The following is a 14,920-nucleotide window of genomic DNA, read 5'->3' on the forward strand; positions in this document are numbered from 1 at the left end:
TGTAAATTTTAAAGACTATGTAGTACATCCTAAATACCCAAAAGTGCCTTGATGGTCTTGCTAGTACTAATCTAGATATGCAACACTTTAGAAAGGATGTACATGTCACAACAGTACTTCCTGGCAATCAAGAAGTAACTAAGTTATTTCAAGCATGGATACCTAATTGATAATGGCATTAAATGTCATCCAGAATAAATGAGTTTGTACTGAAAGATGTATATCTGAGATTAGATTCTCCCTGCAGCTAACAGAGGTTGTTTAGGTCTAGTTTGGGCTGGTTTACATAGCACTACATTACTGTAATTGTTGTGCAGGTAAATACTAAATGGGAAACTAATCAACTACAATGTGTTACTTGTGTTTCCTCAATGGAGTATGTTTCAGTCTGTGAGCAAGGTCTTGACCATAAAGAAGCAAGAGTTGAGAGGTAGAGCAGGTAACATTTCAAGGGCTATCACAGCAATGCGTGGGAAGAGTAACAGGGGCATAATATCTTAGGTAGAATCACACCGAGCAATATTCCTACCTAGGTTGAAAAACTTACTGGAGAAGTCCTCTTTTCCTACTCCTTAAATCTGTCTGGCACACAATGAACCTATACCAAACTCCAAAATGTGTTCCTCTTGACTTCTGAGTATTTAGCTGCTGCTTTGGCAGTGAATCACATCAGTTCCTGAAGAAAGCTTTCTTCCTTTGTTTTTAGAAAGTGAGGTGTGAAAACATGTAGAACTATTATTCAATTAAGTCTCAAAGCCTACCTTTTATTAACAACAAGTCATGAGGAAAATAAAGCAAGTCCTTTGATGTACATACGTCCAAGGATCTGACACCAGGAGAAAAGAATAAACCCCTCCTATAATTAAATTAGGTTTACACAAAAGCCAATATTCAATAATAATGAATAGAACTAACATACAAATACAAAAGGACAGAAGACATTATTACCTATAAAATAACATGATGAATGACAACCCTCAAGCAGTAACAGCGTGTACAGAATCAGCAGCTAACTGTAAATGGATAGATCCTAATTACAGAGGTTTCTGGTTCATTTTCAGTTACAATGTTTATCTCTAATGTAACAGCTAGGCACATTCATAACATTCCTCAGATATTTTTGTTACTGTATTTTTTAATTTTTATGTTAACTATATATTACATTTTAATATTCTAATGCCTTTATCTGTGTGTCAGCAATTTTTTATCCTAAAATATGCATCAGAGAAACCTCAAATTCTTGGAGTTGCAGAGAAAGCAAAGTACTGCTCTTTTACAGAGCCTGCTTTCAAAGAAATAATTTGGAAATTCTAAAAGTAAGTAGAACCCCCCAAACAAACAAACCAAGACCCTAAAACATTCACTCATTATTAAAACAAAATACTGTGTTTAATGCTTTCTAGATGCTTTTCCTGCATTTTTGTAAGTCCAAATTGTAATACTCAGGTAAATCCATTAATCTTCACATGGTCTTACATATCCACAATTTTGTCTATTTAGTTTTTGAATTTCTTGAAAAATAGTCTCTTTTACCACCAACTCAGCCTTCAGAAAAAAAAAAAAAAAGTAATTTTATAAACTTGGAATTGTTGTCAGTGTATTTACTCCCACTTTGTACGCTTCTGTGTATTTCATTTTTATACTTTTACTGGGTTTAGCTGGAATAGAGTAATTTTTCCTCGCAATACCTTGTGTGGTACTGTTTTGGATTTGTGATGAAAACAGTGTTGCTAACACACCAATGTTTTAATTATTGCTGAAAAGTGCTTACACAGGGTCAAGGCCCTTTCTACTTCTCACACTGCCCCACCAGCAAGCAGGCTGGAGGTGGGCAAGATGTTGGGAAGGGATACAGCTGGGACAGCTGACACCAACTGACCAAAGGGATATACCATACTACATGACATCGTGCTCAGCAATAAAATCTGGGGAAAGATGTTTTGAATTATGGTGTCTGCCTTCCCAAGTAACCATTACGTGTGATTAAGCCCGGCTTTCCTGGGGATGGCTGAACATCTATCTGCCAGATGATAGGAAATAGTGAGTGAATTCTTTCTTTTGCTTTGTTTGCACAGCCAGATTTTCCTTTACGTATTAAACTGTCTTTATCTGAATCCATGAGGTTTCTCACATTTACCCTTCTGATTTTCTCTCCCATCCTGCCGTGTGACAGTGAGAAAGTGGCTGTGTGGTGCTTAGCTGCGAGCCAGGGTTAAACCGCACTGTTTGTTATCCTTCTGCCTTCATGTCATGTGTTGGTATTTTAAACATTTATTTGCACTTCCTCAACTACCAAACCCTTTTAGTATAAACTTTTGCATTTTCACATCACTCATTTGTGATTTTTATTGGATATATCATGAGACTGATTTTTCAATATTAATTCCTTTTCCTTTACTTATCTAGTTATTATTACTGCTTTCCTTTTCATAGTGTTTGTCCGTGTTTCCTATACTTTGATTGTTCCTTGTACTTTTTGTGCTTGACAATTGCCTAACTATATAGGAAAGTTGAGAACAATTTTAAGTTTTATCTGTTATTTCATTGTATTCTGACTAAAATATTCTGTAGTATCTTTTGGTTCTGTTGCTCTACTTGGTTCTTTATGATTAATCTACCTCTAACAACAGAGTAATCAAAGTTATAAGCCAAGCTTTTCTTAGACCTCTGGTTTGTAAGTTGTGCATTGCTGAATCATTACTAATTGAAATTTCTAGGTTTATTTTTTTTTATGTATCTTCTGTTCTTTTCAGAAAAATGCAGAATTCCAAGATTTTTTGACAATTTGGAAAATATTACATATATATATTTAAGACATTCATAGAAGAGAATTTGTTTTGCTTATGTCCATGCTATTTGTTTTAGGCAAGACCATATATGTTAATAAACATGATGATGTGTTTTTTACTCTTCTTCTAGATAGAAATTTTGTAACTAAGAATATTTTTCTATTATACCATATTGTAATACTATTTCATCAGAAGATAAATGCATTTTTTATTTAGCAACCTACCGTTGTAGTAACACTTGAGAAAAAGGATTCTAAGAGCATTTAGCAGATTCACCCATAATTTCTTTTTAAATGTAAAAAGTATCAAACAATACTTAACATTTATTTTAAAGGTAAAATATTAAGTAGATGAAGGCACTGCTTAGCATGCCATAAGAGGGTTTGGCCAAGCATAGTGGCATGAGTAAGCAAAGGAAAAATGGTTGCTAAACTTAAAAAAATAGAGGAATAGTTTCCCTTTATGAGAAACAAATATTCCAAACTGATAATGATACAAAATTCTGGGCATATCAATGTGTCCATAGAAAATATAGTTTCACCAAGGCTAAGCAGGAATATGCACAATAAAGAAAAGTAACATAACCTGGAGAATCATTCCTATTTCGTAAGTATCTCTTTTTGTAAGGAAAATAATCAGAAAAGTATACAACATAGCTGATAGTTTCACCTGGCTTTTGTTTGTTTATTATGGTTTTTTTTAACAAAATGCAAAAATAAGGTATCAGATACAGGAACAAATCAAATACAGCAGAACAGATCGGATGATGAAGAATGCTGGTTACAAAAATTGCAAGCATTGTAAAGGCAAGGAGGTAGTCAAGAACAGTTAACATGGATGAGCAAAAAGCCCATCATATTTGACTGTCTTAAGGCATTCTGTGATAATGTTGGTGATGTAGTCAGCATTCCTTGTGTTTTTTCAAGATTTGGCTAGTTAAAGCCATGGCTTAACTAATTAAGTTTTAGTCACAGCTTTAAACAGACAGTTGGTCTAGTTGAATGGAAAGGATCTTTGGAGGTCTTAATGTCTATGATTCTGTGCCTATTAATATTGATTTATTTTGATGGCTAAAATTGATACTTCTCATATAATTGATAATATATTATTTTTAGGAAGATAAGTTCTACAAATTGTTCAGGTACTACTGTTACACAGGTACTGAACTGGTTTATTATTATTTTATTCTTATCTTCTATACCTTAATATTTTCTGCAAGCAAATTAAAGTCTGAATTCAGCTGCAATGATTCAGTTTCTTATTCATCTTAGATTAATTTCAGTCAATTCCACAGGAAAAAAAAAAAGTTCTTTTCATCCACAAAATAATTCTAACTTCTTTTTTAAAAAAAATAAAAATCTGTTGGAGTGTATGAATTCCAAGTGTTCTTAAATGTTGTAAATTCTACTCCATAACTGATAGCATTGTCTCTTTTAGGTATTAATTTGGTATGTGGGACTATCACATCATGATTCTTCACTGGTATTCTATCTATCAGAGTGAACTTGTGCTGCTCATAGTTGTTGGTATTATAACCTGCTTGGCCTCTTGAGAGAGTCATTGATTCATTTTCTTTTCCCAGCCTGTTTTCAGATTGTCAGTATTGTTTCTTAATCTAGTTCATATGGACAGTGAAAGTCTCTGTGGTTTAGCTTACTCGCACAAAGATATGTGCAGCCAGCCACGTAGGAATCCAAGGAGAATTATCTGCTCAGAGCTATAAATCCTCAAATGTAACCTGGTATAATGGAGACACTGAAACAACCTTTATCTACCTTATTACTTTATAGCTATTGACACTGGAGTTCCTTTTGTCTTTCCATATCTAAAACAGTGCCCCCATATCTAAGAAAGAAAATTTAAAAATGCTTTTTCACCACAAACCAGTAATTCAAATCACCCATGGTATTTGATGAGAAAAATTAAAACTGTCTGCAATATAAGTAACAGAAACTGTTGACAAGGGAATTCATAGGACCCTGGTTACCCCTGGTAATATTCAACTATTGATTTACTTCAGCTATCTCATTATGTACCTATAGGCAATCAATTAAAGGACAAGGAAAAGACAAGACTTAAATATCAAGTCTTGATTCAGAAATATGATTGATATTCTAATGCAATAAATAATATAGTTGCATGCTGACAGGACTAAAATAACTAATTTGTCTGATAAGCAAATTAGAAAGAATAGAATCTCATAACCAAACATCACATTACAATGCGTATACAGAGTTAACCTTAGCAGTATATTTCCTTACTCTTTGGCCTGGAAATTTTAACATTTCCTTTATACTGGGACTCAATAGGAATACAAGGCATGGGTTTCTTTTCTTTTTTGATTTAATAGTTATTTAGGGGACAGCTATTTTGTTGTTAACTCTTCCACGCACTACCTGACATCATTCTTGTGCAAACTGATGATTAAGTGCTATAAAAGCTATCCCTCTAAAAAAAAATTAAAAAATAAAAAAAGTAATTTGTACATCAGCTGCACTAAATGTCTGATTATTGAGAATGATACTCTTTGTGGAAGATCATTGCTGTTAACAGCAGGGACACCGAGAGATAATTCAAAGATATTAAGCCTATACTGAGTCCATCAGTGTCCCTGAAATTTAATAAACTCCCATATCCAAAGAAATCCTGTAATAGTTGCTGTAACTATTGTTTAACATTGTGGATATATAATACATAGTTCTTTACTTACGAAACTAACAATAGGAGGTAATGCAGTTTATCAGATTTTGTAGATTTCTGTTCTCAAATGTTAAAAAAAAAACAAACAACAAAGCATCTCTCAATCAGGTCAATATTTGATAACACTAGCAATTATCCTACTTTATTCTCTAGAAGCAGGCCAGCTAAAACCCATCTGTCCATCTTTGGATTGACATTGTGCTCATCCGGTATAATTATAATTGTAACTTAAGAACAGATTACTCAAATCACTAGCCACATGTTGAAGTAGAGGTACTCACCTTTTGCATTGCGTGCTGTAAGCTCTGGGTCTTTCTCCCCTTTAGCTAGCTGGGAAAACGCAATATGTATAATTGCCAAAACTGAAAGAAAATAAGCTTTTGTGATGCTATTATCAGCTTTTCTCACAGCACTGCAGGATCACATATGCCATTGGGTTTTGTACAATATGTTATGCTATAAAGTTATATCCTATCATGCAATAATATAATTCTGTAAAAGTAAAGTCATTAATCTCACTGTGAAAGTTGAGAAATCAGTAGTTCATGTTAGAAATTGTCAGCATAAAATTAAAAGCTTACTGTGTGTATTTTTCTCCATATTTATTTCTTACATTATACATTAGTTCTACCACAAAATAACACAAAATAACTTATCTGATCCTACAGGAACTATATTCTTCTGTATTTAATTTTAAGTTTTTACTTGATTTTCAGGTGGATTTAGAAAACACTTCTGAAGAACAACTGCTTATCTGTATAAAATGTTTCACAATGATTTCATCAGATTCCAGGGCAGTGCAAATACACCTGTCCCTCAAATTCAGGGGCTCATTTGTGCTATCATGAAAATGAATTTCGAGCTGATGGTGAATCTGTAGTACGTGCTTTGTCCCAAATACAGGATCTTTTTTATTCAAACATTGCTAAATATACATCAGATAAGGAAGGTTGAGCCTTGCCTGATTGGAAAGCTAAATGTTCAAGTGGGAATACACTTTGAATTTTTGCTTGTCTAGTTATCCTCTTTTATTTGCTTAATAACCTATTTAATAATGAACCTTGGCTGTCTAAAACTGATGAGTTCACTTTCTTTTGCTTTTGAAAGGACAGCAGTGTCAGCATAATTTCCTGGACAGGAATGAAAGTGTTCAAATTTCAGGAAAAAGGATCAGATCTTGTTGGAATGCGCATTGTTTGATATGTTGAACTGCACTGTGTGAAGGTGGTGAGGTGCTGGCAGAGGGGCTGCAGGGGCAGCCTCTGTGAGGAGAGGCTGGGTGCTGGCTCTGGCTGGTTCCAGCCAGCTCCATTGGACCTGCCACAGGGCACAGCTAAGCCCCTTAGCCAAGCTGGTGGCACCTCTGGGAAAACATGTATAAAACACCAGAGAACAGTGAGGAGTGAGGAAAGTCAGCACGTGAAACAGCCCTGTGAACAAAAAAGTCAGAAAGTAAAGAAAGGGAGGAGGTGCTCCCAGTACTGGAGCAGATATTCCCCTGAAGCCTATGGAAAGAACTACGCTGGAGCAAGATATCCACACTGCAGACCATGGAGAATTCCATGCTATATCAGCTGACTATTTCCTGAAGGGACTGCAGTTGGGTGGAGACCCTGCACTGGAGCAGCAGACAGGCACTGTTATGGACAGAGCATGAATCCCATTCCCCTTCCCCCTTTGTGCCAGTTGGAGTGGTGAGGAAGAAGTTGGGAATGAAGGAGTGAAGCTGAGCCTGGGAAGAAGGGGTGTGGTGAGGGAAAGTTATTGTTTTAATTTTGTCTTTGTTTCCCGCTATCCTACTTTATGTTCTTTGGGAATAAATTAAAATAATTTTCCCCAAGCCAAGACTGTTTTACTTGTGACATTAACTGGTAAGTGACCTCCGTGTCTTTGTCTTGACCCACCAGATTTTTCATTTTATTTTCTCCCCCCAGCCTATTGACAAGGGGTATTGAGAGAGCAGCTGGATGGGCATTTAGCAGCCTGCCAAGATCAGCCCACCACAGGAACTATGATTCAAGTTGGACTAAAAAAAGACAAAATATTGTGAGTTTGGTTTTTTGTTTAAGATACTGAACACTAATGTAAGCCTATTTTAAAGTGAAATCCCTAAAAGACTGGCTGCAAGAGTTCCAGAACATTTTCTTACCTATTAAAGATCAGTACACCTTTATTATTTTCACACTATAAGCAAAGAATTAAATGAATATGTAATTTAATTCCCTGTTTTCTAATTTTTATTTTACTTTAGTAGTACCACGTTAGTAATAGTGTATACTTAGTGAAGGTACTGTCTTTTTTATGTAGAACTAGCTGATAGATATTTTCCATGTTCTTTGCTTTTTACCCTCATGCTCAGACTAAAAGTAACTATTCACAAAAGAGGTTTGTGTTATACCCTGTAAACTTCAACTGAAATACAAATATTTTAGCTTGACCTATTTCTATGTGAATCTCAACTTTAACCAGTATCAATTATATTGCTTATTTCATTGTAGAAACAAAGGAAATAATGAAGAGGAGAAAAAATACCCCCTTAAAAAAAAAATTAAGTCTGTAGTCATTAGAGTAAAAAGAGATTAATAGTAATTGTACAGGTAATTAAAATCCTATTTGTTTTTTTGGGGGGTTTCCCATACACTAGGCAAACTTGTTCTTCTATGAGGTTGAGAAGACCAGTATGTCAGGAGTTCCATTATTATCTTCAGGTATGATAATGTTCTAATTGGTTTATAAAGATTTATGACAGTTGAGTGTTATATCAAAGAGTTTCCTATGCCATCAGAAATACATCTAATATGCATATTTAAAAGAAGTTAGAAATAGAGGTATTTAGATTTTGTTTTGAGGTTCACCATTTCTAAGCATTAATTGACATTTACTAAGCACAGTTTGATGAGTACTGCTTTTACAACAAAAATTCATGACTGCTCACACTAGGGCTTTGATTCTGAAGAATACCTCCATCTGCAGATGTACTTGTGTGATTTTCTCTTGCCCCACACCACTCCAGCTTTACGCTTTGGAGTGTAACTCTGATCCTATTGCTGATGTAATGACATCCCAAGATCTTATTTTTCATCTAAGAGTAACAACTGTAATGCTTTTAATTTGACTGAACAAAGTACAAATTATTTACATGCAATTGGATCACAATGACTTTATAATTGATTTACATAAGCCATAGATATAGCTGTACCAGAGATATACTAACTATATGAAATTTCATTGTGAGAACCCTATATTTCTCTTACCTGCTTTTTTTTTTAGGATTTAGGCTGGCTGCAGGAGAATTAATCTGCAAAGAATGGAGCAGGAAGAAGTAGTCTCACAAGCCCAGTGTAGATGTGTTTGTCTCACTCTTCCGCCATTAGCCAGAAGACTGCTTCTTTTGCAAACTGGAGGCTTCCCCTTTCAGAAGACACAAATCTTTTTTTTATGTACTTTCTCACTATGCTATAAGGATTATGAAAATCTTTGAGGCATGGAAAAAGACCCTCTTTTAACAAAAACCTCTGAATCTTGAATTTAAGCTATAACCTTAAAATATAAAAAAACATGGCGAAAAAGCTTACTGTTGGGGCTTACGCATGCTGTTTTTAGCAAAACAGCTGAGAACTAGGTTAGTAGGCTAGTCTAGGCTTTAAATCTATGGGCAGAAGGTAGCACTAGCTTGAATGCAGTGTTGAGTTATTTGGGAAAGAGTGTAATTGCTCATGAAAAATCTGATAGGACAGATATGCTATAAATTTGAAGGCAAAGTGCTATTATGACATTTTTCTTGAGAATGGAAAAAAGATAATTTGGAAGGAAGAAGCAGAAACCTGGAAAGAAGACTGAGGAAAGACAAGAACTGAAGATTATAAGAGCTTTTTTGGGAAAAGTTATAAGGAAGATAGTTTAATAAAAGCCATGGGGAAGATAGGAGCATTAAAGGAATAGGAACAAACAAGAAAATGGGACATATTTGTGAAAGTATTACTTTTGTAAGCATAATACTATGGTCTCGGAAGAGTGTTATTTACAGGTGACAAATTAGAAAGAAGAAATAGGTACACAAGTTAATTCAGGTTAGGCATTCTGTAACTGAGAGAATCTGAGCTTTCAGTGAATATTTGAAGTCCAAACTCTGTCATTTACCAAATGCCTAATCCATATAACATTACTGATGTCAAATCTGATTTATCAAAAGTGAGAATTTGACCCAAGATAGTTCTTAAACATATTGTATATAAAAAAAAAGTGTGTGGGTAAAACAGTGTATAAAGCCAAATGCTTAGTTGACATTAAATCATGATAACTTTTTTCCTCAACACTATTTTAGGTCTGTGGGACCTTTTTTCTATTCATTGATCAAAATGATGGCACATTAAAAAAGAAAATTTAACTGGATTATTCTAATACAATCCATAAATATGAACTTTCTCTTAATATAGCCAGGACATCTCAGTACTCCTTTACTGTACTTTTTGTTTTGGTTTTGTTTTCTGTATTTTCACCTTCACAACTTTATTTTACAGACATTATACACTGTACAATTTTGTCCAGGTCTTAGACGTTGCTTCACACCCTCTAGGACTAAGTTTTCTGGTTAAAAGAAATAGGAAGGAGAAGAAAATATTTTTTTTCAGATTGTGAAGATGATGTAGATATTGTTGGTTTAGAAACATAGAAGTAAATCTTTTAGAAACACACAATCCCTGTAAAAATTCTCTCTCTTGCATTGTGAGAAACTGAGAACATGTGATTACTTGTTCTACATTAAAGAAATGTCATAAAAATTTATTATTGTACAAATTTTATTGTATGAGATTGATGTGTATTAATTTTATACAGTTTTAATAGTTAATTTGGATCTTTTAATTTCATTAATATATTTATTTAAAATTATATTAAAATAATGAAATTAACATTATAGTCCATCAGGTTTCTTAACTAAAATTTTATCAGAACTTAAAATTTGGGATGTAGAATGAAATTAGGAGTGATGGGAAGCAGTGGTCATGCAATTCAGGATATTCTTTTGTGTTTACACTGTGGTCTTTATGCGTTCCTCTGGGTCTTTTCTCTAAGTGTGTACATAGCTTCATTTCCTTCAGCTAGGACATCTAGACATACACTATAGCAAATACTTTGGAAAAGATCTTGGCTGCAAGACAAAAGGAATCTATAGTGGGTTCTGAGAGCTCTGTGGTCTGAATGACAAACTCCACAGAGTACAGAGAATCATCTCTGAAACACAGTTCTTGTCTTTTTATTTGCTCCTTGAAAGGAATCACTATGTTATCTGTCCTGAACAATCAGAATGTTTTTATCTGTCTTCTAAAGCTCTGTCCACTTCTCCTGTACCATTTTTACTTTATCTAACTCTACATATACCTTCTGCTTCCTGCATAAGGATTCTTTGGCTACCATGGCTGAATGTGTTATGCTCTTTGATGAGTTGCATTTTTAACAGAAGTATGTACCCTGAAGCAAGCAATGTCTCTTTGTCCTTACTCTATCTCTCTGATTAAAACGAAGGTAAAGAATTGCCTCTGCATTTAGTAAAGGAGGCATGAATACACATCCTCTCATTGCTGGTATCTTTAACCAGTATGACTGAAGGAAAATCATGAAGGAAAAGAAAACTTAAGTAAAGCAGAAATCTTACTGAAGAGTTACACAGTGTGTGCTTTTTGCAGAGACAGTTTACTGATAACCCTGTGATATGAGATAAAATAAAAATGAAACATGCTACAAAACTGCATCAGAGTAGACTGATAATCAATAACAATATAAATTAAAATGTAACAGGCCTGTGATAGAGTTTACCATGTTGTTGATCTTACATTTTTATAGTCTAGATACAGATCTACTTATATGTTGGACACATTACAGATGGAAGCTTTTAGAAATCAACAAATACTGAACAAGGACAAACTGGCTAGACATCACTGAGTTAATTTTCCTCCATTTTTAGGCAATCAGGCAGTAGTTTGTTATTTCAGAATGGTTTAGAGATGAATGCTTTCTCTTTCACCACACACTATTGCGTATTTCTCAATACCGCTATGGAAAACATAAGACCCATAGAAAAAGAAATCTTGAAGTCACACCTATAATGTGATCCATGAGGAGAGCAGAAAAGATAAGGTCATTATCAAAATCTCAGTTCACCTGTATAAAATCCTCAGAACCACATACTTTGAGGACCTGACCCTGAAGTCTAATTCTATCTTGTGTCTAATATTTATTTTTTAACTGTTCCTCATTTTTTGTGAAACAGCCAAGGGTTTGGAACACTACACTTGCGTGAGTTCAGTGTCCAGTCATTTCCAACTTCAGATTGTTTTGACCCATTACATAAAATTAGGTCTGTAAAAGGTTTGCTTGGGTCTTCACTGCATTCAGATGTTCTCCTGCATCACTTTTACACAGTCTTAAAAGCTTCCTAAGTATTGCTAGCCGTTGAAATACACTATCATGGTTCTTACAATATTAATTTTCAAACCTGCCCACGCAAATTCTGTGGACACTGTTGCTGTTACTTTGGTAAATTCCAGATATGTTGAACAGTAAAGAAATGGATAAGTTATATAGTAAGTTTTGTTACGGACTTCATCAAAGCTGTACTGGGCTTGCAGAAAAGAGCAACAAACTTCATTATTCATCCCCTGATGTCCTAACATACAAACTCTAGCCATAGCTCTTATCAGAGCCCAGCCTACATGTGACTCTCTGGCCACAGCTTTAATTCCAATAAATCCACATGATTTAAAAAAAAATAAATAAATGTAAATAGATTTCTCCAAACCTCATTGTTATTTTTTTACATAAATAGAGACATTTGTTAAAAAACAACTAAATCTTAAATCATCACTACCTTCTGGTACCAGTCTTAATTGTAGCTCTTTTCAGGCCTTGGTAAACCTAAAGAAAGGTTAAACTGAAGCCTAGTTTAACCATTCTCACAAGTCCAAAAATCCTGAACCTTTTTCACCCTCTTTGTATTTTAGGTATGCAATGCTATCATAACACAGGATTCATACTAACTTCTTAGCCTTATGTATTCATAAATTGTAAAACAATTGATATTTAATTTTTCTTCTCCCTGCATCTGAAGCTAGGCATAATGCTAGAGACTATAAGTGGTATGTTTAAACCAGAGATCCTCAAACTTTTTAAACAGGGGGCCGGCGTGCAGATGAAGTGGCAGGCAGTCATCTGCGGCTGCTTGATTTCCCCCCCCAGCCCCCGGCAGGGGGGTTCTGTAAATACCGGGGGCTGGATTGAGGACCCTGGGGGGCCGTATCCAGCCCACGGGCCGTAGTTTGAGGACCCCTGGTTTAAACTGAACATTCTTCTCTGTCTTCTTCTTCAGTGCCATACATGCTATTTACTGGACTTCCTTCTGCATTTTTTACCAACGTTATTTACCTACTGCATCCAAGCAAGAGTGTATTGTAAACCTCTGCAGCCTTATTTCTACTGAATAACTAAGAAGGAGAATCCTGATCTCTGGATGAGAAAAAGAAAAGTAGTCTTCATTGCTGCACACTGCTTGGTGTCTGTTTTATCTGAGACACACCCTCCACATCTCCAACTTCTTCCTACTTTTTCCTGCTTCCTAAGAAGAACCCCACACTTAGGTTTGCCTTTTCTGTCTCTTAATGAACCTCCACATCATGTTTCTTGCCTCCTCTTATTCCTATGCTTTAATTTGGTCCAATTCCATACCTACAACCTGAAACACAGTTGCTAGATAACCAAGTTGGTTTTGTGAGGACTAAGTGCTAAGAACAAGGAGCTTCTGCCATCAAATTACTGAATGATGCTAACTGTCCACATATAACTTTCTAGATTATTAGTTTGTATAATTTTATGAAAAAGCTTATTTATGTGTTTGTCCTGGTTTCAGCTGGAATGGAGTAGTAGCTTCATCTTAGTAGCTGGTGCAGTGCTGGTTTTTGGCTCTGATGTGAGAACAATGTTGATAACACACTGATGGTTTTAGTTGTTGCTGGGTGATGTTTACACTAAATCAAGGAATTTTGGTTTCTCGGGTCCTGCCAGTGAGGGGGTGGAGGGGCATGGGAAACTGGGAGGGGACACAGACAGGACAGCTGACCTGAGCTAGCCAAAGGGATATTCCATACCATGGGACATCATACTTGGTATATAAACTTGAGGCGGGTTAGCTGGGGTCTGAGGATTGTTGCTTGGGGATTGGCTGGACATCAGTCAGTGGGTCGTAAGCAGTTGTACTGTGCACTTATTTTCCTTTCTCCTTTCCCTTTGAATTTCATCCTTTCCCCCATTTTTCCATTATAATTTTGTTGTTATTATTATTATTATTTCATTTTTATTTTGTTTAAATTATTAAATTGTACTTATCTCAACCCTCAAGTTTTACATTCCTTTCAGATTCTCCTCCCCAGCCCCCTGGGTGAGGGGGAGTAAGCAAGCAGCTGTGTGGTGCTTGGCTGCTGACTGGGGTTAAACCACGACAGTGATGCACAATATCTTACATTTGTGGAAGGCATCTTCTTCCATTTAGTCATCCTGGGTCTATTATTCTCTAAAATCAGTTTTCCACTGTCCTCAAAAGCACTACCAGGATCCATGCAAATTCAAAGAAATTTCTGCAATATTTATCTAAGTTTAATTTAATGCAACTTTAATAGTCTTAAGTTTAGATATGCTGCCTAGACTTGTCATGTTGTATCCACCCTGGCACAACAGAAGAAGACACTCCAACTATCTGACATCCTTAGTTTAGGATGCGATTAAGATGTTTCCGCTAATACAAGTATTCTAAACCATCACAGTTCAGGAAATGTTTCCACATTCTGTTTTGCTGCCTGAGATTCCAAGGAAAGTAATCTTTAGTTATCAATTGTAACAGCAGGTTGCATCTTCAAACTTTCCCATTAGGAAAAAGATACCTCTCTCTCTACTGAAAAGCAAATCTCTTCTCCAGGTCACAAATATAAAGAAGGAATACTTTTCAGGTATGTGGTCTAGTTCAGGATGAAGGATCTATGAACCATTTTCAACATGTGAATGATTGTACTTCAGAGAGATGTTAGAAGCCCCAGACCTGCAAACTGACTGACAATGAAAGTCAAAGGAAGCAGACCTTAGAATTCAGCATAAACACAACCTAAACCAAAGGTCTTTGTCACTAAGACTCTAGGTAAGAACTGCTCTGTTCATTAGAAAGGATACACTTGCAATTCATATAGGCTTTATTTTCCAATCTACCTTAAATACTTTCTGGTTTTACTACACTGATGTTGACAGATTTGGGGCTGTTTAGTTTGGAAGCACTGTACAAAACTGCTGTGGAATACTTTTTTAGAGTTTCCAAGAAAGTTTTCTCTCTCATTGACTTTCCAAAGCTTTTGAGGGTCACTTGAAAGAACAACAAATAAAAGTAGAGGTAGTGA

At 35.4% G+C, this 14,920-nt stretch overlaps 1 long non-coding RNA gene across 1 annotated transcript; it reads left to right on the forward strand.

The window, feature by feature from the left end:
- The first annotated feature begins 6,852 nt into the window (after window positions 1-6,852).
- On the forward strand, window positions 6,853-10,250 carry LOC129734697 (uncharacterized). Its single transcript, XR_008730192.1, has 4 exons — window positions 6,853-7,239; window positions 7,424-7,535; window positions 8,134-8,197; window positions 8,760-10,250. It is a non-coding gene; the product is annotated as an uncharacterized LOC129734697 (long non-coding RNA).
- The last annotated feature ends 4,670 nt before the right edge of the window (window positions 10,251-14,920 follow it).

The sequence above is a fragment of the Falco cherrug genome, chromosome 1 (assembly GCF_023634085.1).
Source record: "Falco cherrug isolate bFalChe1 chromosome 1, bFalChe1.pri, whole genome shotgun sequence".
In the NCBI taxonomy this organism is placed as follows: Eukaryota; Metazoa; Chordata; class Aves; order Falconiformes; family Falconidae; genus Falco; species Falco cherrug.